The sequence below is a fragment of the Dasypus novemcinctus genome, chromosome 8 (genome assembly GCF_030445035.2).
Source record: "Dasypus novemcinctus isolate mDasNov1 chromosome 8, mDasNov1.1.hap2, whole genome shotgun sequence".
NCBI lineage: Eukaryota > Metazoa > Chordata > Mammalia > Cingulata > Dasypodidae > Dasypus > Dasypus novemcinctus.
The window spans coordinates 49,578,279-49,601,939 of NC_080680.1; the positions used below are offsets into that span (position 1 = coordinate 49,578,279).

Genomic DNA, 23,661 nt, shown 5'->3' on the forward strand with positions numbered 1-23,661 from the left:
AATGATCTTCAGAAATCTCTGAAGGCTGGAGTGAGAGGTAGTACTGAAAACAAGATTTGTTATAGGTGTGTAGGGGAGGTGAGAAACCTGACTCCACTTTTCTGTTCTTGGTACTTCCTTAACTTGACAAAACACAGAGGATTAATCTTAGGAGAAAATGATCCAGGGAAATTTCAACTTTGTCTCCAACCAGAGATACTCCCGTAAGCACAGCTGGGGACAAGGGGGACCACGAAACAAAACCACCATACATACCACCCTCCTTCCCTTTTCTCCCCCTCAGATTCCAGAATGCTGCAACAGTCCTGGCTTATTCCTCATTTCTGTCCCCCTTCTCCACCCTTCCCACCCTTTGACCTTGCATAGCCAGGCAGGAGATTAGAGAATTTCTCTCTGGGAAAACTGTCTGTTTAAAAGGAAAAGATGTACAGATACCTAAAACTAAGTCCCTTGAGGAAACCTGCTTAGCATTTTAACATACTCAGTGGCATTTGCTAAGATTGTCAGTGCCTCACTCTTAAATACAATCAGGGAGCAAGTGTCACCAGACTTTTGAAGACAACATCTAGCTTAAACAACATAAACCAATATAAAAATAAGTAAAATAAAAAAGCTAGGAGAAAACAGAGAAAATGAAGGGAACAGAAAAAAAGCCATCCTCAAAAAACTATCATTAATATAAATGGAAAGACAAGAAAATACACAGTCGAAGAAAATAAAAAAGTACTAATTAAAAAGGAAAACTCAGAAAAAAATTCACAGATAGTAAATTGAATGATAAGGAAATAGAACTCACCATAATATCAACCTAAGTTTTACAAAGGGATTAGAAATATTGAGGGAAATGTTAAAAGGCATTGATGAGATCCAACATCTGTCTAATAAGTGACTCAGAAGAAGAGATAAAAGAAGATGGACAAGAAGAGATAAAGGAACTGCTCCCTGAGCTGAAGAGACTCCCATGTCTTCAAATGAAAATGGTTCATCAAGAAGGAATATATACATATAGTCTCACTTTTCTCTTTCTCTATATATAAAATTTATAATTTCTTTTCAGAACTAAATGAATAAAGAAAAAAGTCAGCATACTTCCAGTGAGAATGAAGAAGGGACCTACCAAAAGATAGAGGAAATAAAAAGGGCAGGGGAGGAGGGGAGGTAAGGAGTGAGCAAGCATCAAACATCACATCTATACTGCAGGAACCTAGAAGAAAATAAATCAATGTATAAACACTCTGAAGACATGGATTTTGGAGCTAGTATTCAGTATTATTCAAAAAAGAATAAAAATTCAGGCATCAGCCGTATTCAGAAAAATATAAGACTCATGTGTCCTTTGCTAAAAAAATACTTTAAAGTGCTTTCTATTAAAATAAAAGATGAATCCATGAAAAGAAAACATATTTAATAAGAAAAGAGTACTGAACAAAAGAAATTCAGTAAAATAGATAGTTAAATCCAAATAATTGCTTATTATGATGCTGTGGTACTTAAGGATGCTTGCAAGAAAAGGATTTTAAAATAGGAGAGAAAAATATTTTTTAAAGTCTTATTTTTATTCTGAATTAAAATGAAGAGTGTGGAACATGGAACATTTCCCAAAATGATGTTCCCTGAAGAATAAGTTTGCTGCAAAAGTAGGCTTCTGTGAGGGGGGAAATTTGGAAAATGCTGTATACTAGAACTTTCTCTGGAAGATTCACGTGCACTGGTAAAATAAGGTTATAAGAAAGACTTCATTGAAGTCACCCATTTAATTTTGTATAAACTAGAGCTTCTAAAACACAATTGAGCATCTATTAATACATTCAGAGTAACTTTGTATTTATTTGTTTAGAATATCAATTTGGAAAAATTCTGAATGGAAAATAATTGAAGAGAGAATTGAAGGGACAGAATACTTTCATTTGGGGAACCTTTTGAAATGATGTAGCATGATTTTGTATTGGGCCAAATTGACATGGATTCAACAGAAATTCTCAGCTGCCTGAAAGTAGGGTGTGGGAAAGTAGAAGATGGAAGTACCCCAGTATTGCTAATAGGAAGAATAGTAATCAAGAGGGTGGGGGATTCTTGAAAGCTGGTGAGACCATTGTTGATATGACCAATCAAAATTCAATTTGCATCAGGTTTTAAATAAAACTAAAAAGTGTTGGGCTAATTCTGGGATCTGGTGAGCTTATTTGGATGAACAATTGGATATCAAGGAAGCAAGGGGAAGATCCAGTGGGAATAAGTATTTCAGATTTTCAGACCCTTACCTGGAGCAATTTGTGTGATAATGGAGAAGTCCATCATGTTGACTTCTCAAATAGAGTGTGTTTGAAGGTTGTTGGAGCTGGGGACTTTAAGGATCCATAAAATCAGATGGTAAGAGAGGGTCACCAACCTAGTCTGTGATGCTACTGATGAGGTTGACTGGAGATGTAAGGACTAGGAGGACTGTTAAGCCAGAGGCTGGAGTCTTAGAAAGTAACTGGCATATGGAGGAGGAGAGGTATGTGGTTCCATGTAAAAGAGGGAAGTGGAGAGCAAAGACTATATCAAAAGTATGGGAGAAGTAGCAGTCTCCATTAATTTGGTCTTGTGGAAAGTGCTGACAGTAGCATGTTTTCAGTGTCATAAATAGTTTGATAGTATTTGGAATAAAAAATACGTATTTCAAAACCAGAAGAAGCTTAGTGCGCTCATGTATTAGGTTGAGCCATGTGAAATGCCGATATCATATAGAGCTTTCAGGACCTCCTCAATTTCCCCACCATTAGAGAAAAGAAGGTTTTAGGGATATTTTATATATTTTCACTATGTTATTTAAGATAACTGATGAACCCAGTCTTCTTAAATCTTTTAAATTATTTTCATACTGAGATTATTGACATTTTATGAATCTTTATCTTTTGAGAATTTTATAGGCTATGAATCACCTTCTGAGAAGAATAGATAGATATATGCATAAATACAATTTTCATTCTGTGTCAGGAATTCATGAACTACTTGGTATCAACCCATGGACCTCCTAGGGTTCAGAATCACTTAGCCCAACCCTGTCACATGGTAGATTTCATAGCTGTTTCTTTATGCTCCACAACATGTAGATAATGTGTGCTGCGATAAACCCATTACTCTACAGCCCAGCCCTATCTCCTGATTCACTGAAACTCTACCTCCATCCAAATCCCTTACTCTGACTGGAAGGTTAAGAGAAGATGACATAGTCTCCTAGTCCTTGAAAAGAAATAAATCAATCTATCCTATTAATGAGAACATTTTGACATATCTACTTTGGTTTGGAAATTCTTGAAGTAGGGATAAGCAATAAAACTTCCAGTTTTTAAAAAGATCACCAAGTGTCATCAACAAGTTCTTTCAGCCTGTCTGTGAACCTCAATGCATCTTTGAGCCCCATTTGTGGAGGATGGAGCAGAATGGGGTGAAGTTCTGATATGATTGTGGGATGAAAAAAACACTAGAGTCCTAAAACACATTAATTATAATAGAACAGAGTGATTTTACATTTTGACATGGCTGTGGTGTCTCAGCTCAGGTTAGCTGTGGTGGGAGTGGTGGTGGAGAAAAGTGGTATATTGGGTGTGTAAAGAATGTTTCTGGGGTGAGTGTCTTACAGAGCAGTCCTTTGCAAACGGGTTTCAGGCTCAAGACTTGAACTGGCACTAGGGAAAAGGTTAATTTGTAAATAGACAAATTTTGAGACCATTTCCAGTTTAAGGTACAATGGATCAAATTAATGGACAGCCTTTGTGTAGTAGGATATCGATGTTTGTGTCAGACTTTACTCTTTTTCACTGATATGTTGTTTCCCTCTGCTTCCAGGCACAATAGAGGACCAAACTTCTCCACCCACTGGAAGGTAGTTGAGGGCTGTTGGTTTTCTTTGGCCAATGAAATGTGAATGAAATAAAATTTAAGAGCCACTGTATGATTCTCCATCCCCCTTCCGTCTGCTGACCAATAAAAGTCCGGATGATGAATCTCAGACTGCTTTGGTCCTGTGTGAGGATGACATGGAACAGAGATTCCTGCCAATCTGCCATGAATTCATAGCCTGGCAAGAAAAACACCTTTTTTTGTTGTTGTTGTTATTAAGATTTGGAGTTATTTTTACTTCAGCATAATCGAGCCTGTTATGTCTGATATTAGTATCTACTAAATTTATAAAACTTTTATTTAAACAATGAAAACAGATTAATGAGCTAGTGAATAGATGGGACAGCTTAGAAAGGGCAATTAGTAGTTTTTATTTTGAATGGCTGGACTGGCCCTACAGAGGAGCGTCTCAGCCAGTTTTTCTGGGTTTCTTGGCTATCCTGCAAAGCAACTATGTGTGTGCAAACTTATCCACAGTGATGATGCCCTAGAGAATCCACAGTGGCTGGACTGGCCCATCTTCCCAGGCAAATAAACACCATTTGCTTCTTTTCCCCTTTCATTTACTCTGAAAGCTGGAGAGCACTCGAGTCATTCAGTTTCCTCTACAGGAACAGTGTGACAATGATCCCATTGTTCTCTGGAGGCTCTATGTCATGGTTAAGTCACTTGAAGCTGTTTAATAATCTGTGCAGTTCTTGTTGGGTTGAGAAGTCCCAGAGCCACTTCCTCTTGCATTATGCTCTACCTTCCCTCATTTTTTCCAAGCAGAAGAGGCTTTCAGGATCCTTATGAAGTGTATCTATCACAAGTTGAGAAAGAGGTAGAGAAAAGTACTTTCACCATTAGCAGCCACAAATTGAACACATTTCAATAAGGACAAATAGTGAAGAGCTAATTCTTAGATACTAACACTTCAGTGTCACATTCTAATTTGACAAAAGATGATATATAGATAGAGAAGTAAAATGTTGTCATGAGAAAAACCTTGGATATGGAATAAAGATCTTGGTTCAAAAGCAGTCTCCACCATTTACTAGCATTATGGCCATATTTAATCTAAGTTTCAGGTTCTTCCCCAGTACAAATAGGGTGTAGTGATACCGACCTTCTATAATTATGAAGATTTATTTCACATAATTGGCTCTCATTCAATGTTTGTTTCATTTTCTTTCTTTCATATTTGGTGGGTAAACATTATTATAATATCAGTATCCAGACTTCTCCAGTCCTCAGGGGCCCCATTTCCCTTTAAGGTCCAATTAGCAATAGTTTGAATTTCCATCCTACCTAATCCCAGAAGTTTAGTCTTTTACCTGATTCTACTTCCCAGATTTTTCCAAGAATCTCTAAGGGATGTTGTAGCAGTTTGAAATTATTTTATGAACCCCCAAAAGAGAAAGATTGTGTTTGTGGGCTGGTCCACTCCTGTGGGTGTGACACCTCTTTTCAACTGGACTACCTCAGTGAGGCATGACTCAGGTTAAGTCTCCACCCTCTTGCTGGTTCTGATTTTTAAAAATGGAGACACATCGGAAAAGAGAGCTCTGCCATTTTTGATCCTGCCATGTGACAGAAAGGAGAGGCTCAATCAGTTGAGGCCCTAAGGAGAGATAAGGCATTTGCCTGATAGCGTGCAGCTGAAATTGGGAAGAAAGTGGAGCCGCCAAGCCTGATAGAAGAGGGCTGGTAGGAGTAAGTTCTATGCCGGGTTGCCCTCAGTTGAGCTCCAGGAGATGGTACAGCCTGGAGGGGAAGGCAGAGATCAGGCAGAGATCGCCTGCCATCTTGCTTCAACACATGGCAGCTGTCTTGGGTGAGAAAGCATCTCTTATGGTGACTTGAGTTGGACTTTTCATGGCCTTCGAACTGTAAGCTTCTACCCCAAATAAATACCCTTTACAAAAGCTGTATTAGTCAGCCAAAGGGGTACAGATGCAAAATACCAGAAATCAGTTGGTTTTTATAAAGGATATTTATTTGGGGTAAAAGCTTACAGTTACCAGGCCATAAAGCATGAGTTACTTCCCTCACCAAAGTCTATTGACACATGTTGGAGAAAGATGGCTGCCAATATCTGCCAGGGTTCATGTTTCCTGGGCTCCTCTCTTCCTAGGGCTCATTTCTTTCCAGGCAGTCCTCCGTTTTCTCCACAAAGTCAGCTGTAGATTATAAGGCTTTCTAGGCTTTGCCTCTCTCCACAAGGCAGCTGTAAATTATCAGGTGACCAGCACTGTCTCTCTCTCCAGGGCTCGATTTTCTCAGGACTCAGCTACTCTGCTCCTCTGTGTTTTTACTTCCCGAGCTCTAGCTCAAAACTCACAATTCTGTCTTTTGCCATGTCTTTTATCTGAGTCCCCACCAACCAAGGGGCGGAAACTCAACACTCTACTGACATGGCCCAAACAAAGCCCTATTCATAATTTTGTTAAGTACAAGTGAAACTTCAGACAGACCCGTTTACAAACATAATCCAATATCTATTTTTGGAATTCATAAACAATATCAAACTGCTACAAAAGCCAACACATTCTGGTACTCTGCATTGGCAGTCTGTTGGCAAATTAATACAGAAGTGTACACATTTCACAAATGCATCTAGCCTGTCCTTGTCACCTAATCCAGTGTCTAGAACAGATTGCTGCTCTGGAGCTCTGCAAGGCCCCTCTTACTATCTTATAAGTCTCCCCCAAGCTCTAGCTCTTTGTTCCTGTGCTGCCTTACCCTGCATTTTGACTCAGGACAAATCCTTTATTCCCTTAGCATAGCAAAGACCAGATTCTAACAAGATCAGTTTGAAGACTTAGGGACAAGAGAAAAAGAATTCATGTTGTTGGGGATGAGGTAAGGAGAAGGGGCTTATAGGCCACACTAGATGTTCTCATAATTCTCAGGTGCAATCTTCACCAAATTCAGGACTTGGCAAATTTTCTCTGTAGCAGTAGCATCTAGGTATTGTGTCATAAGAACAGACTAAAAACTGACCTAGTGAATCAGAATATCTGAGGGAAACTGAGGAATGTACATTTTAATAAGCTCTCTGTGAAGTACTTCTGGAGGAGTCCCTCTATTGGGGCATTGGAAAAGAAGTGTTTGGAAACTTGTACCCTTCTGCTATGTTATAAGGACCAGTTTACAACTGATCAGAAAGAATGATTTGATCACATCTCCCTGACCTGGAGTCTCAACTTCCAACTTCTCCAGGGCTGAAGTAAGGAAACAAACAAACAAGTGAACAGCAACAATAACAAAGTCTTTAAAATCCTTACTTAGAGAAAACACTGTTATTTCCTATCCAAAATCCATCTCTCACCTTCTTCCTTGCTAATGGAATCCCATTTGATTAGGTGATGATGTTCCTAGCTTCTAGTGATGAAGTAAGATTGGCTCTAGTCAATCTTACTATTCTGTCTTCTCTTTCCCAGCCTCCTTTACAGCTGGGGATAGTCATGTGTCCCAATTTTGGGCAATGAGATGCAAAGGGAATCTTCTGGGGAATTTCTGAGAAAACTTTTGCCATTCTATCTTGAATATAGATGTCATAACTGGATAATTGGATCATTGACCATCATCGTCTGACCATAAAAGGAAAGAAAGAAATGACCATAACACTAGTTTTAACCTTGATGGGTCACTAGACCAAAGTTAGCAGCTGCCTTCCCTCAGTCATCTTGTAATGGGAGAAAATCGAACCCCTATTTTTTAGCCACTATAGTTGCTTTTTTTTTTTCTTCAGTTAATATCATTGCCAGAATATCTTTTCTGTAAATATAATATCACCACAATGCTAAACACAATGATGATCACTTTTTATATTACCTGGAGACCTATTTAGCTCTTCCTTATTACAAATGTCTCCATTTCAGAAAAGAATCTTGGCTTTATGAAAAATCCCTTTTCTTACCTTCACATTGACAAAAAAAATGTGTTCTTAAATGTTTGCTCCGGAAGTGGTTTACCCTCCACCTCTGAAGATAAAGGGCTTTCAGTTTTGAAATAAGAGGTTTCTCTTTACTCTCCCATCTCCTTACCACCCCTACACCCCTGTTCATGTTTCCAGAAATTCCTGGGGTGTGCCTCAGGTAGAGTAACTGTTATGCCAAAAATTCACCATGCAAAAATCTTCACTGGAATTAACCACAGTCTCCTAAGAAATTCTCTCATATCCACATACGTATCCATCATCTTGCCCTCTTCTCTACCTCTTTATAAAGTTTAGAGTTCCTACAAACATGTAGGAAAGTGGTCTACTTTACACTCATGCTATGGGCACATATAGTGGACCCTCTGGTATTCTAAAAACAAGTACCCTTAGGCAGGATCCAAGACTGAGCCAACCCATATTGGGGGGGGCGGGGGGGGGGGGGAGGAAAAAGAGAGAGAGAGAGAAAGGGAGAGAGGGAGAGAGAGAGGCAGAGAGAGACTTTTAAGAGCAAATAATATGAGAAACATTGCATTCTTTATGTCATTTTTGGAGATAGTTCCAGTTAGGTCAGCTTTTTCCCTGTCCATCATATATTCCTGGTGACCACAGGGCTTTTGAACATGTTGCTCCTTTTGCTTAGAACCGATCCCCTTCCTTCCTCAGGTAAACTCATCCTTCACTTCTCAGTGCCATTATCTCTCCCTGACACGTTCTTGCTAGACTAAAATTTCCTCTTGTGAATGCTTTAAAGAACCATGTACCTCTCCAAAACATGTACTACAATTATAATTTTATGTTTATTTATATAATTATGTGATAAATGTCTACTTTTTCCACTGATTGTAAACTCTTTGAAGACAAGGACCATGTCTGTTTCCCTCTAGCAGTGTGTCTTTGGTATCTGATGCATAGTGAGTTCTTCATAAATAACTGTAGATGGAATGAATGAATATAAGAGCACATTTGCATGTTGATGGTTCAGAAATGGCATGCAGTGAAATAAATATGCTTAATTTTGCTTAACTCTACATTTCCCCCATTTGTTTGAACCACAGAACCACTTTTTTTCATGGAACACTCATTGATATCCTGCAGAATAAGGTTCCTCAGGAATACATATTAAGGTATCCTTTTGTAAAGCAAATTAGCCTCACAATTTTAATATTTTAGGGCACCTTGAAACTTATGTAGTTTAACTCACTCATTTCACAGAGAAGGAAAGTAAGTCAGAGTGATTATGTGTAATTTCTAAGATCACTCAACTAGCTATTGGCAGAAAAAAAGGCTGAAAGCCACTCTTCTGACCCCAAGTTCAATGATCTTTCCATGTCATTGCAATTCTTTCCTAAATGTAGAATTATGTGTAATTCAGTTGTAAAATCAAGTAGAAAAAATGGCAAGATGTTAGGAGTTTCATTTAGAAAGACTCCAATTTCTCTTCAGTTTCATTAAGGCATTTATTTATGACTTAGTCATTTAATATTAATGACTATAATGTTAAAACCTAAGACATTGCCATCAAATTTAATCCTTAAAGAAGATACTCTTTAATACTAAGAGATCTCAACTTACTTTACCAATGAAATACTCTTTTCTGATCTATTTTAATATTAATACTGATGATGTTCCTCAAAGGAGGTTCTACTTTCTTTGTCTGTCTCATAACATTTTTTTCCCAGCAGTTATTTAAATAATGAAGAGTTCAGATTAAATTTGCAGGACCTGAGTGACAAGTGGTGCCAAATTATTGAGTAGTTCATCGGTGGAACCATGGTGCTCTAATGGAGGCTGATGCTACTACCTCATTAGCCCAACTTGGCTCTGGAAAGGGATTATTAGTTCACCACGGTCCTAGTGCAAAGATTTATTTCAGCGATTTGGGCTGCTTTTTTCACACACATTTCTTTTGAGGAGAAAAAAAGGGGAAAAGATCCAAATGTATGTTTATGATATTTTAATTTTTGTCATGATGATTAGTTAGAATGGATGATATGATATAAGAAGATAAAAAAATGAAATAAAATAATGAGTTTTAAAAAAAAAAGAGTGAGGGAATGATAGGAATTGATGAAAAACCTCTTGCCCCAAGCAACAGGGAACATTTGTAATGGCACGTAGGTCCACTTATATGAAGTCTTTGTTTCTTTTGTATGTGTGATGTGTAGGTCCACCTCTCAGTGATTCCCAGAGATACCCAATGATAAGTTTTAAAGAGTCCTTTGCCCTTCCCTGGTATCTCTTCACCAGCTCTGTAGGATTCCTTCACATCCTCCACCCCCTAACTTACCCCAACACTCATACCTATATAGTCTTTCTACAAGTTGGAAAATAGGGTTAAATCATGTGAAAAACATATCACCCCAGGTTTAGAATCCAATTGTTCTTGAAAGCCATGTTCCTTGGACAACTTCTTCAAATTATAACTACCAAAACCCATTGTAGGGACAGAGCTATTCAGAGTAATTGCCTTATCATAGGTCATATATAATCCATATCGAATTCAATCCAATTTGGAAAACATTATATATAGTTACTTCTATGTGCTAAATTGCAATGAGAAAAAGAAAGGGCAAACAAGACAAAACTTCAAGGAGTTTATAATCTAAAAAAGAAAAGAGAGGGTGGCGGACTTAGCTCAGTGGTTAGGGCATCTGTCTACCACATGGGAGGTCCCAGTTCAAACCCTGGGCCTCCTTGACCCGTGTGGAGCTGGTCTACGCACAGTGCTGATATGTGCAAGGAGTGCCATGCTATGCAGGGGTGTCCCCCGCGTAGGGGAGCCCCATGCGCAAGGAGTGTGCCCCATAAGGAGAGCCACCCAGCATGAAGGAAAGTACAGCCTGCCCAGGAATGGCACTGCACACACGGAGAGTTGACACAGCAAGATGTTGCAACAAAAAGAAACACAGATTCCCGTGCTGCTGACAACAACAGAAGCAGACAAAGAAGACGCGGCAAATAGACACAGAGAACAGACAACCAGGTTTGGGGGGGGAAGGGAGAGAAATAAATAAATAAATAAATCTAAAATAAAGAAAAAAGGAAAAAGAAAAGAGAGATAGGAACTAACACTGGGCAGCATCTTCTATATGTTGGGCCCTGAGCTGATTTGTCATTTCATTGAAACTGCACAGCAGCATCTAATACAATGTCCAACTCCTAGGTCACTGCCTAGCACAAGATTGGACCTTCATGAATGTTTGCCAAATGAAGGAGTGATATATAATCCTATGAAGAATTTAAAACTCAGAGAGGTCATGTACTTGTTTGAGGTCAAATAGTATAGTAAGTGAAAATACTATATAAATAATAATGCTTTACCATTTACTAAGCATTTCCCATGTGTCAGGACCTGTTTTAAAGGCTTTAGATGCAGAAGTTCATTCAACATAGCAGTCAGGAGTGTGGGCTTTGGAGTTAAGCAAACATGAGTTCACATTTCTGCTCTGCCAGAGTTAACATAAGGTCAAGTGACCTCACATTGCTAAATCACAGTTTCTTCAAATATAAAATACAGAGTTGATGGTACTTACATTTCAGAGAGTTTGTGGAGATTAAATGAGAGTGGATGTAAAGTACTTGGCATCCTAAGTGACAAAACTGAAATTGGAACCCAGATGTGTAGGCTGAATATTCCCCCCCCCCCCCCAAATATATCCAAGTCCTAAATCCTAGAAACTGTGAATTAATTACCTGGAAAGAGGGACTTTGCAGGTGATTGAGTTGAGGATTTTTTGAGGGGGGAGGTTTTCCTGGATTACCTGGGTGGACCTGATGTAATCACAAGGGTCCTCATTAGATGGAGGTAGGAAGGCCAGAGTTCAGATCAGGAGAGAAGCAAGGTTGGAGTGATGCATCCATGAGCCAAGGAATGTAGGAAGCTTCTGGATGCTGGCAAATGCAAGGAAAGGCTTCTCCATGGGCTTCAGAAGGAACCAGCCTTACCAACACTTTGCTCTTAGCCCAGAGTGACCCATTTTGGACTTCTGGCCTCCACAGTCCTAAGAAAATTAATCTATGTTGCTTTAAGCCAAGTTTGTGGTAATTAGTTACAGAAGCAATAGGTAACAAATACACCAGCACTCCCTCTCCTCTGTGTCTTGTTGCCTCCTGTAAAGTCAGAATTAAATAAGAAAGAAAAAAATGTTTGGCAGTCTAGTGTTTATTTTCTTTTGAATCCCTATTATCTTGACCTGCTTGCAGGTTCTCTCCTCATGGCCAGATATTTAGCCACTTTGTTTCTTCTGTCTGATTGTCTCTTCTGGACCCACTTTCTTGAGAGATACAGAAAGAGAGAGCAAAAGGATAGAGAAGCAAAGTAACCATTGGCAGAAATAAGAGTGGTTTTTTTTTTGTTTTTTGTTTTTATAAAATACTTTTTGTTTTACATTTAGGAAAGGCAGATCCTCTGTGTCTGTGGGTAATGTCTTTTTAAGTTAGAAAATGTATGCCTCCTTTGAGAGTGCTTGGACTTTGAAGAAGTTTATGTTTTTCTCCACCCTTTCCATAACATGCCCCTTCACACCTCTTCCTTCTCTCCCCCAACCACAAACACAAAACATTCTGAGAGTCTGATGACATATCAAATGCAGGCCTAAGTTCTATCTCTCCAAAGCCCTCCATATAGCTTTTTTATTTTATTTTGTTATCTTTTTTTTTTAAAGATACATACATCACACAAAACATTACATTAAAAATTATAAGAGGTTTCCATATACCCACACTCCTCACCTTATTCTCACTCCTTCCACATCAACAACCTCTTTCATTAGTGTGGCACATTCATTGCATTTGATGAATACATTTTGGAGTACTGCTACACAGCATGGATTATAGTTTACCTTATAGTTTACACTCTCTCCCAGTTCATTCAGTGGGTTATGGCAGGATAAATAATGTCCTGCATCTGTCCCTGCAATATCATTCAGGGCAACTTTTTTTTAAAAACCTCCTTTAAAAAATGGTGATTGTAATGAAAATGCAGGGATATCTCCAAACTTGATTTAGAGATACTCATTTATTCATTTAAGAAATATAGTTTGAAAACTTTTATGTGGTAGACATTCTTATGAGGTATACAATGGTGAACAATTCAAAGCTTCTTCATTCATATACTTTAATTCTAATGGGAGGGACAAACCAACCCAACTGAAATACTTTAAATGTGTGTAAAGGAATGGCAAATAATGCTAAATGTTACAAAGGAAATGAAACAAGGGTTGAGATAGTGAGCAGTGTTGTGTGCAGGTGAGGGGAGAGGACTAGGGGCTGGTTAGGTAAGGTCTCACAGTGAAGCTGAGACTGCATTAAGGGATGAGTAGGAAGAGCCCTGTGAAGAATGATGGTGAGGTGGAGAGAAATCCACACCCCACACTTGCCAGGCAGGAATTTCCGAGAATTGAAAAAAGACCATGGGTGTTATTATATAATGAGTGATAGCAGGTGGTGAGGTGTGTTTGGAACGATAGCAGGTTCTAGCTTATTAGGGTTTTGTAGACTATAGCAGGCAGTTTTATTTTATTTTTAGTGCAGTGGAAAGCAGCTAGAAGTTTTAAGCAATTGGTCATATAAGCTGTTCAGAAGAGGCCATGCTTTTGATGTAAAGAGTATGAATTTGAGAGGAACAAGACTGGAAGTAGGGAGACTTATCTGTATGTGGTTGCATTGTTCCAGGTGAGAGCTGATGAAGGTCTGGACCAAAGGGGAAGTTAAATATATTTGGAAATACAATAGAACTTGCATAAAGCTTGGATATGGGGGTCTCCTGGCTTGAGTAACAGGGCAAGTGGAGAGCCTTTCCAACAGAGATGGAGACATGAGAGGTAGGGAAGGAATAATTTTGACAAGGGGATTGGAGTTACATTTTGTGCATTTAAATTTCAGATGCCTGGGAATTATCCTAGTGGAGTTGTCAGATTGAAATGGGATGTATATATTAGTTTGGAGTTCAAGGGACAAGTCTGGGTCACAGATATAAATGTGGAAATCATTAGTATACTTATGGTATTTAAAGCCAAATGATTTATAAAACACCTGGAGAGTATGTATAGATCAAGAAGACAGTCCACGATAGAGTCCTGAGGAATTATAGCATTGAGATGTCTGATAGAGGAGAAACAGGACCCATAGACCTGGAAAAAGAGTGGCCAGTGAGGGAGGGAGAATATCACGTATGTGGGTAGGCTATAGACCAGTGAGGAGAGTTCTAGAAGGGGAGGGAGAAGCAACTGTTTCAAATGATGTTGAGGGTTCAAGAAGGATAAGGGGATAAGGATGGAGAAATGTCTTTTGTGTTGGCTAATGTGGAAATCGTAGATAACTTTGTTAATCTTAAATCACATCTAGGTCAAAGGCAGATTATAATGGGTTAAGGACTGAATGTAACATAAGGAAATGGAGACAGCATTTATATGTAGACAACTCTTTCGAGAAATTCTTTTTTATGGGGGGGGCAGATAAATGGAACAGAAGCTTTCAGGGAATACGTGGTTAATGGAGGTGTGTGTGTGTGTGTGTAAGACGCTAAAGCATACAGCTCTTGAGAAGACAAGAAAGGATACAAGTTTGGCCTTCACTTGACCTTCACAGGAGGAGGGCAGTAAGAAGGGAGAAGAAGAGTACAAGTGGTGATATGATTGTTCCCACCTGATGGTTACTATTCTTCAAAGAATTATGAAGGAAGGTTATCAAATGAGAGGGAAGGTAAAATAGGAGGGAGGGAGGAAATTTGAGGAGAGAGAAACCATGAAATTCTTGCCTCAGGGAACCTAAAAGAGAGACTATTAGCAAAGCATAGTAGAATTTCCAGGGAATATTGAATTGAAATTACTATTTGAGAATGAATTTAAGTGCAACTGGTTTTATCTGAGGCATGTGATTTTTCTCCTGTAGTGTTCAGATGTTTGAGTGGGGTGCAGGAACAAAGAAGGAGGATGCAAAGCTCATATACAGTTGCAGCTTTGCCAGAAGAACATAGTGGAGGGCGAGAAGAGACAAAAGGTTGAAGTTATTTGCAAGGAAGTGAGGACATGGAATCTGGGATCAGCAAGAGAGGGCAAATAGCAGCAAGCAAGTGGGGTTGTCAGTCTACTGGGCATCTGCATAGGCTGAGGGCTTTTTGCACTGAGCAATGTAATGGACAAAGGTGGTCATTAGAGAGAAAGAGATTGGAAATCGAGATGTAATAAAAAGGGTATGTGGTGGTTTGAAACCATGTGTACCTTCGAAAAACAAGCTCTTGAATTTAACTCATTCCTACGGGTGGGTATCCATTACAGGTGGGAAGTTTTGATGAGGCTACTACTTCAGTTAAGGGGTAACCCACCTCGATGTGAATAGGTCTTAATCCTCTTCCTGGAGTCCTTTGTGAGAAATTGATATTGATTGAGAAAGAGAGACAGAGAGACAGAGACAGACAGAGACAGAGAGACAGAGAAAGCCACAGAAGCAAGACACTGAAATCAGCAAAACCTGAAAGAAAAGGGAGAGATCAGCAGGTGTCACCATGTGCCTTGCATTGTGGCAAAGGAGCCAAGGATCACTGATGGCTGGTCTTTGGGTGATGACTTGATTTGGATATTTTCTCAGCCTCTAGCTGTAAGTCAATAAATTCCCATTGTTTAAGCCATCCCATTTCATGATATCTGCTTTGAGCAGCCTAGGAAACTAAAGTAGATTTCATTACCAGGACAGTGGGGATACTAATACAAATACCAAAAATGTGGAAACAGCTTTGGAATTGGGTAATAGATAGAGGCTGGAAGAACTGTGAGCCATTTGATAGAAAAGACTTAAATTGTTTTGAAGAAACTGTTGGTTAAAATATGTATACTAAAGATACTTCATGGCTCCTCAGGAAACGAAGGTTGGCTGTCACTGTGGGCACCAAGGTGGAAGGGAAAATGGACGTTAAATGTGTGGAACCAAAGTAAAAGGGGGGCAAGAGAGGAGTTTTTTGAGAGTACACAAGGATGGATATAAAACATGTAATATTACACCATAACATATAGGAGATGACAGACTGATAATGTAAACCATAATGTAAAACATAGGATAACTAAAAATGTAAAGAACTGTGTATCCTAAAGTAAGCACCATAATGTAAGCACAGATATTACCTTATTAGAAAGCTAATAGCTCAGACTCTGTACATCACCTTAAGTAAATATGATGTGAAAAGGGTGTAAGAGTATCGCTGTGGAAGGAAAAAGGTTTTGTGGTGGATGTATGGGAGTGCTGTATATTATATATATGCATTGCTGTGGACTAGGACTCCTGTGAAGAAATGCTGAATAATTAGGGGGGGGGAAAAAAAAAAAAAAAAAAAAGGATAGGATGTGGAATTTTTTCAAGTCAACATTCTTTATCTAAGTTCTTTATCTAACTTTATCCAAGTTCTTTATCCATCCTTTAAACCCATCGCTATATACCATTCCCTAGTAAGGGACCATGACATTATATTGGGCTTCAAATTTCGGGGAGTTCTGGACCACAGAGTGTTTCAACAATGGCAATGGAGGGATACTGGTATGGGATACCAATGACAGGTGATATATGGCTGACAGGGAGCTGTACAGAACATATGTCCAGGGGGCATGGTAATGATTGGATATACTCATAGTGGCAACAATTAAAAACCACAGCAGGGGGGGTACTGGGTTCCTGGCCAGTGGTGCTCTGCCGCGGTCCCTAGGGGAGCAGCGACAGTCTCCCAGGTACAGCGGCGGGGACCTGGAGGGAGTGAGGGTTCAACAGTGAGCCCCTGATGCTAATGACTATGCTTGTGAGCTGATAAACCTAAAATAAGAACAAGGCCTAGAGCAACATTGTGCCTGGGAATTTCCTCCTGTCAGCCTTCATGTTACTCAAATGTGGCCAGTCTCGAAGCCAAACTCAGCATGTAAATGCAATGCCTTCCCTCCAGCGTGGGACATGACACCCGGGGACGAGCCTCCCTGGCAACGAGGGACCACTATCAAATACCAACTGATGATGCAACTGGAAAAGGACCTTATACGGAAGGTTCAATGCGGATCAGCAGAATATCCATGTCTACATAAAATAACATGACTTTAAAATGCTGTTTGACCTAAAGTAAGGGGGAAATGGAAAGGAGAAATGAGTTTATATGGCTACGAGTTTCTAAAAAAGAGTCTGGAGGCTGGCAGAAGGATTGCCCTCATGCACAACTGAGCAGAGTCAGAGAGACAGATAAAGCAGATACAACCCCCAGATATTGGTTCCTTTGAAGGCTAAAGAGACCCATGAGAGTTATGGCCATGGCCGATGGGGTTAACTACCAGGGCAGATGGCCCCTCTTTGGAAATGGTGTTTATGTGTGATGAATCTGGACTCAGATGGGATCTCCCTTCATAAGACTTTCATGCTAATGTGCTGGAGGTACAGTTAACGTTGGGATTTAAGATATATTTAGGGGATTTGAATCTCTGGACTGACAATGTGATAGCCAGGTCCTGAGCCTCAACAGACTCCAGCACCTACAATCTGATTTATTGGACTTACCACACTCAGCTAAGATGGAGTTGAAGAAGGACAATCACCACACCATGGAGCCTAGAGTGATTACAACTGAAAATGGGAGGATGGCATCCAGCATCCATGTGGAATTTGAGCCTCCTCTTGTCATAGAGGTACAATGGACACAACCAATCCAATGTCCACATAGAAGAGGTGGTATTGGATTGAGAAAAGTGGACATGGTGGCTGATGGGTATGGGGAAAGGCAGGAAGAGATGAGAGGTGGAGGTGTCTTTGGGACATGGAGCTGCCCTGGATGGTGCTTCAGAGGCAATCACCGGACATTGTAAATCCTCACAGGGCCCACTGGATGGAATGGAGGAGAGTATGGGCCATGATGTGGACCATTGACTATGAGGGGCAGAGGTGCCCAAAGATGTACTTACCAAATCCAATGGATGTGTCATGATGATGGGAACGAGTGTTGTTGGGGGGGGAGAGGGGGGGTGGGGGAGCGGGGTTGAATGGGACCTCACATATATATTTTTGATGTAATATTATTACAAAGTCAATAAAAAAAATTAAAAAAATTTCTGAAAAAGAAAAAAATAAATAAATAAAGATACTTCTGCTGAGGCCTTAGATGGAAATGATGAGTGTGTTATTGGAAACTGGAGGATAGGTAATCCTTGTTTCAAAGTGATAGAGAACTTGGTAAAATTGAGCTCTGATGTCAAATGAAAAGCAGAATTTGAAAGTGAAGGACTTGGATATTTAGCAGAAATTTTCAAATTAAATGAGGAAAGTGCAGCCTGGTTTCTTTGTGTAGCTTATGGTAAAATGTGAGAGGAAAGGGACAAGCTGAGACTTGAGCTCCTAGGCACAAAGAAACCAGAAATTGATGGTTTGGAAAATTTATAGTTTCTGGAAAGTAAGCCCCTGGGGCATAGTGCTCCTTGTGAGGATTTAACCGAATATGGACCCAGTTACCACTTAGCGTAAATCAGGATGGGAGGTACAGTTATCCAGAACAGTCACACTGCATGTGGAAAGTCCTACTGTCAGATGGTTTGGACTCCTGTGTACTGCATGCAAACCTAACAGGGGTTTTTTGTGTGATCTGTATGAATGGAACTACTGCCAGCTTGGACTAAAAGGGACAGATTGAAGGAAAATTTCCTGCTTAAACTAAAACAGAGCAGTTTGGGGAAAAGAGAAGGCATGGGATGGAAGTGAGTAGTTGAACTACAGTGAGAGGAAAAGAGACCAGGATGTTGAATGAATTGTCTGTGAAAATGTTGGTTATCAGCAAAGGTGAAAAGGCTGGAGTTGAGAGGGAAATTGGGAGCCATGAGCAGATTCTTGGATGTGTAGGGGGAGTGACCAGGAATTTGGTGGATAATGGAAGGAGGTGGTGTTGTAAATTATACCTGTATGACATATCTTAAAGGAGTAGGAGTGTGTGTGCATGTGTGTGTGTGTGTGTAAAGAGAGAATGAAATGAGCTAGAAATGGTGGGGAGGAAGAAAAAGAACTTTATACCATCCCTGTCTCTGAAGTACATCAGGGATAAGAGAAAAAGAAAGCCTGCTCGAGAGGCAGCAAAGGGAAAGATATTAAGCTGATTATCTAAAGAAAGAATACAATAATCAGAGCAGTTTTGACAACCACAGAAGCAGAATGATGGTGAGTCACAATAGCAAGTATCGGGCATGCACATCTAAACACTTTTCAAGGGGGAGAACATTACGACCAAATCAGTTGACCTACTTGCTTCCCTGTTGTGGAAAGCACCCATGAAGTCCTCCGAACCTAATGCCATTAAAACTCCGAATCAGATGGCTAACTGCCCTTTATTTGAATCTATGCTTACCAAGCAACCATCTGATTGAAATCAGGGTTCCTGTGAACTTGTCAACGGGGAGAAGACGTACAATACAAAGGTTCAAGTTCCAGTGACCCAGAGAAAGGTAGAATTATCCTAGCATTACATCTCTTATGAATTTGTCTATCCAAGCCAACCTAGTCAATTCAGGGATGCAGAGAAGTTCAAAGACATAAACTACAATCCGAAATGAGTAACTTCATCATGTTTGTATATAGTTATACTGGCAAAATCCTTGGCTTATCCTGTACCTTAAAAAAAACAAAAACAAAAATATCTTTAGTAGGAATTGTGTCATTCATCTGCATTAGAGAGGCAAGTTAGGATCATTCCTAAAGGCCCACAATCAAGGTGTGCATTCTACCTCTTACATAACATACCTGGAGAATCATCACTTACAATCATGAACAATCTCATAGCAGCATCATTTTAAGGCCCTAAATGCTCCCACTCTTTATCTTATAATGGAAGAATTTCTGATCTTTAATAAACAAATAAAAAGCAAATAAATAGTAAGAGAGAGAAGACAGACATGGGATTAGAATGGAAGTTAAAGGGGATTTCAAACCATTGTCAGAAATCAGAGCCATGTTTCCCTTGAGGGTCTAAAAAATGTCTAGCCGATGACTTCATAATTTTTTAAAACATAGAAAGGAATGGAAAAGTCAGTGAGGCATAAGAATGCTTAACATGAGGTTATAAAAACCCTGGGTGGAACAAATCCCGGTCATCTCCCTGTTCCCATCATCAAAAGCTTTTGGCTTTTGAATATTCAAGGAAATGTCACTTTGTGGCTATGTGAACAGAGAAAATAATGACCATCCAGAGAAAGGGTTGTAGGCTTCATTCTCAGATGTGATTCTTTCGGTACTCTCTTCTGTGACTTCTCTTAATAAATCATTATGATAATCATTCTTCTTAAGACTTCTTCATATATTTTCCTTTCCAAATGCAGAAGATTAATGGTGGGTCCTGGACACACAAAGCCCACAGTATAAATCCTAATTTATGGCAGCTGAGAATGTGTGTGTGTGTGTGTGTGTGTGAGGGGAAGGGGAGAGGAGAAAAAAGACAAATTTTGAGTTGCTGTAAAGTGTTTCCTTATAAAATGGAGCTCAAAGAACCATCAAATCACCAAATCAGGACATGTGTATTTATTTGTTTTTCTAAAAATGTTTACTGAGCACCTAATATGTACAACTCACTGTACTGAAGTTTGAGAGTATGACAGTACACAGAATGAACTTAGAAAACCCTGTCCTCATGGACACTTAATTGTGGTGTAAGGCACCTGACTCTCGATTCCACTGAATCAATGAATTTCCAATGCATGGCTGAGACACATGGGAGGTGAAGGCTTTTGGCTTTCATGGGTCAAACACGACCTGGCTGGGTACTTTGTCTAGTAGACTTAAATGAAATGAGAAGTGACTTCTAGATTTATATTGGTAATAAAAGTTGTGGCCAATGAACAGAGGGGGATGATGGTATTATTTACTATAGAAAAGAAAGCACATCTGTAGAGTAGTGAGATTAGATCTAGCAAGGTAGCATACAAGTAACCAGAAAGCAGCCACCAATATGATTTAATCCTTCTCTCAGGAGCGATAACATTGTCTTTTGTCCTATTGAAACTTCCATTTCATTTTCTGAGGAAACACAAGTGGTTTTTTTCCTCCCTCTCTTTCACTGGTAGATAAATTCTCAAATACACATGGACACATTCTGTTGGTTTCTCTGCCTCTGTTTCTCTCTCCCTCTTTCTCTCTCTCTCTCTCTCTCTCTCACACACACACACACACACACGCACACATGCACATTCAGCTCCAAGCCACCTGCTTCAGTAATTCATCTCAAGGCTGCTGTCTGGAAACAAGGCCCATTTTTCTCACTTTTATCAATCACCTTAAACTTCTCTTAGAAGGAAAGTCTGAGAGTACACTGGAGGCATTTTCCTGGTTGCTGAACACACTGCATTTTAACCCCGGGAACTTCAAGCTGCCAGCTTTGCTACTGGGATAACACAGGACTGACTTCCTCCTTTCTTCTTTGCTCATGTGGTGAAGAAAACACAAAAAGCAATATGCGAGTACATTATATCCACACTTTTTCCTTGGCAGCATTTATAGATTCCACATCAACACGCGAGATCCTCTATGATAATGAAGAGGATAATTAGTCTATAATTAGAAGTTAATCACAAATCTATAAAACACATTTCAGAATATTGACAATGGCTTTTCTTTAAGTGACATTTCTGTGCATAGTTAATTAATTGCTGGTCTCAAATTGGGTCACTAGAAATGCATTCTTCTGATCTCTAGCAATTTATCGTCTAGAAACACTTACTTTAAAATTCAGATTACCTCTCTAGGCACTCTCTGTGCAGCTGAGCTATACTATAGTAGGTGAAAATACTAGTCATACAGGGCTCAGTTAATACAGTTGCTAATAAATGACCATGATGTACCACTGGCGTCTATTTTGTAAGTGATAAGACAGACTCGCTTCCCTTCCTAAAAAGGCATTCCCCCAACCACTTCCTTAAGAAAGTCAGTGAACTTGAAACAACTCAAAGTCCACTATGCAAATATTATTTGCAGTATGTAACATACAAGATTAACAATGAGGAATAAAAGGGAAGCAGGACAGACCTTTTTTATATTAAATATGTTCATGTAAATAACATCATTTCCTATGTATTTTTAAACATATACAAGTAGATAACATTTAAATGCACCGAAAGACTATGCTAAGGTTTGGTATATGGAAGTCTAATGGGGTTTTATAGAAATGAATGTAAGGATTGCCAGAGAATTATTCCAGTATTATATTCACTAACACCAAATGCATTATGCACAGTTAATACTCTTAGCATTACCGACTAAACAGAGATCCCAGACCTCCAATAATCTGCCAAATAGATTCCACCGAGATTTACTATCAAATAGGAATGAAAAGCAAAATCTTCCCGAGGCTGTGAAAAGGGAGAAAGATAATGATATTCATGATTATGAATTACGCTTGAAAGCCAGATTCATTTACTTCATTACATCCCACCTCAACAAAACATAGCCACGGAAAGGTATGTCAAGTGATCTGATTTCATAGCCTGAGCAGGTGATGATGAGAGGTTTTCTGAATAGTTGGACTGTGGTTGCCAGTCCTTGGTTCCAACTAAGCTCCATTCATTAGTAGGCTGCTTGCCCTTCGCTGTAATCAGTGGGAGACCAAGTGGACACTATATCATGATTCTCATGCTGTCAAACAGAAAGATTCAGGAATAGTCTATGCCCCATGCCTGCTGATATTCCAGAACTTTAGTGGCACTGGTGTTTTGCAGTTCTACCCCTCCATCAATGTTCCCATGGAAATGCTATACTGCTTTTCTGACTCTTACATGCCCTGAGAACCTGAGGTTTCTGGTATTATATAATAGTATTATACCCATTATTATAAGAATGATAAATTAAAGCTCAGAAAGAGTTTGTAACTTACCTATAAAAACAAGTACATGGCAAAGCTGGGAGTTAAACCCAGGCTGGCCTCAATGTCCATGTGTTCACCACTGTTCCCTCCTATGCATCACAAAATGTGGGCTGACTACTGGTCCCCAGTTTTGGCTACATTTCAGAAATACCAGAACATTCTTTCCTCTGATATTTTGTTTAGTAGATCCCTGGAATTTCATATTTATGTTCCTCCAAGTGATCCTCATAAAGACAGATTTGAGAACTGCTGATCAGGGTACCAGGCTAGAAACTGAAACTGAGATTCATTCTTTGTTTCTTTCAACAAATATTTGTTGAATGTTTGCTATGTACCAACAGTTCTAGGTGCTGGGAATACCGCAGGAAATAAAACAGATACAATTTCTGCTCTCATGAAACTTACATTCTAGTTGGAAGAGACAGGTAATAAAAGAAATACATATATATAACCAAGAGGTGGTAAGTGGCAGGTAGAGAAGCATGGGGATGAAGTTTTAGATGGGGTGGTCAGTGAAGGCTTCCCTGAGGAGATCACATTTGAGCAAAAACCTGAATAAAGTGAAGGAACAATTCACAGCGTATCTGGGGAGGGGATCCAGAGAGAGGGAACTGCAGTACAAAGATCCTGTGGTAGGGGAACACTCGATATCAACAAGCAATATTAACAGTGTGATATAATCAGATGAGCAAGACTGGGGGGAAAAGTGATAGGAGATGTGTCTGGAGAGGAGTAAAGAATGTCTCCTCTGACTGAAGAAGTCAGCAAATTCATGTTCAGTTCCAAATAGGTTGCTACAAAAAACATTTCTTGTAGGGTAAAAAGGCAGCCAACTCAAGGGGAGAAAATATATGGCAATCACATATCTGATAAGGGATTAATATCCATGACATACAAAGAGATCATACAACACAACAATAAAAAGACAAACTACTGTTTGGGCAAAAGACTTGAAAAGACAGTTGTCCAAAGAAGAAATACGAATAGTAAAGAAACACAT

General features: G+C 39.4%; 1 long non-coding RNA gene across 1 annotated transcript in view; it reads right to left on the reverse strand.

Moving 5' to 3' along the window:
- Positions 1 to 3,773: 3,773 nt before the first annotated feature.
- The window catches only part of LOC111764283 (uncharacterized), a 34,000-nt gene continuing 14,112 nt past the window's right edge, over positions 3,774 to 23,661 (reverse strand). Inside the window, exon 3 of the long non-coding RNA XR_002796933.1 lies at positions 3,774 to 4,687. This is a non-coding gene — a long non-coding RNA (uncharacterized lncRNA). The remainder of the gene's footprint in view (positions 4,688 to 23,661) is intronic.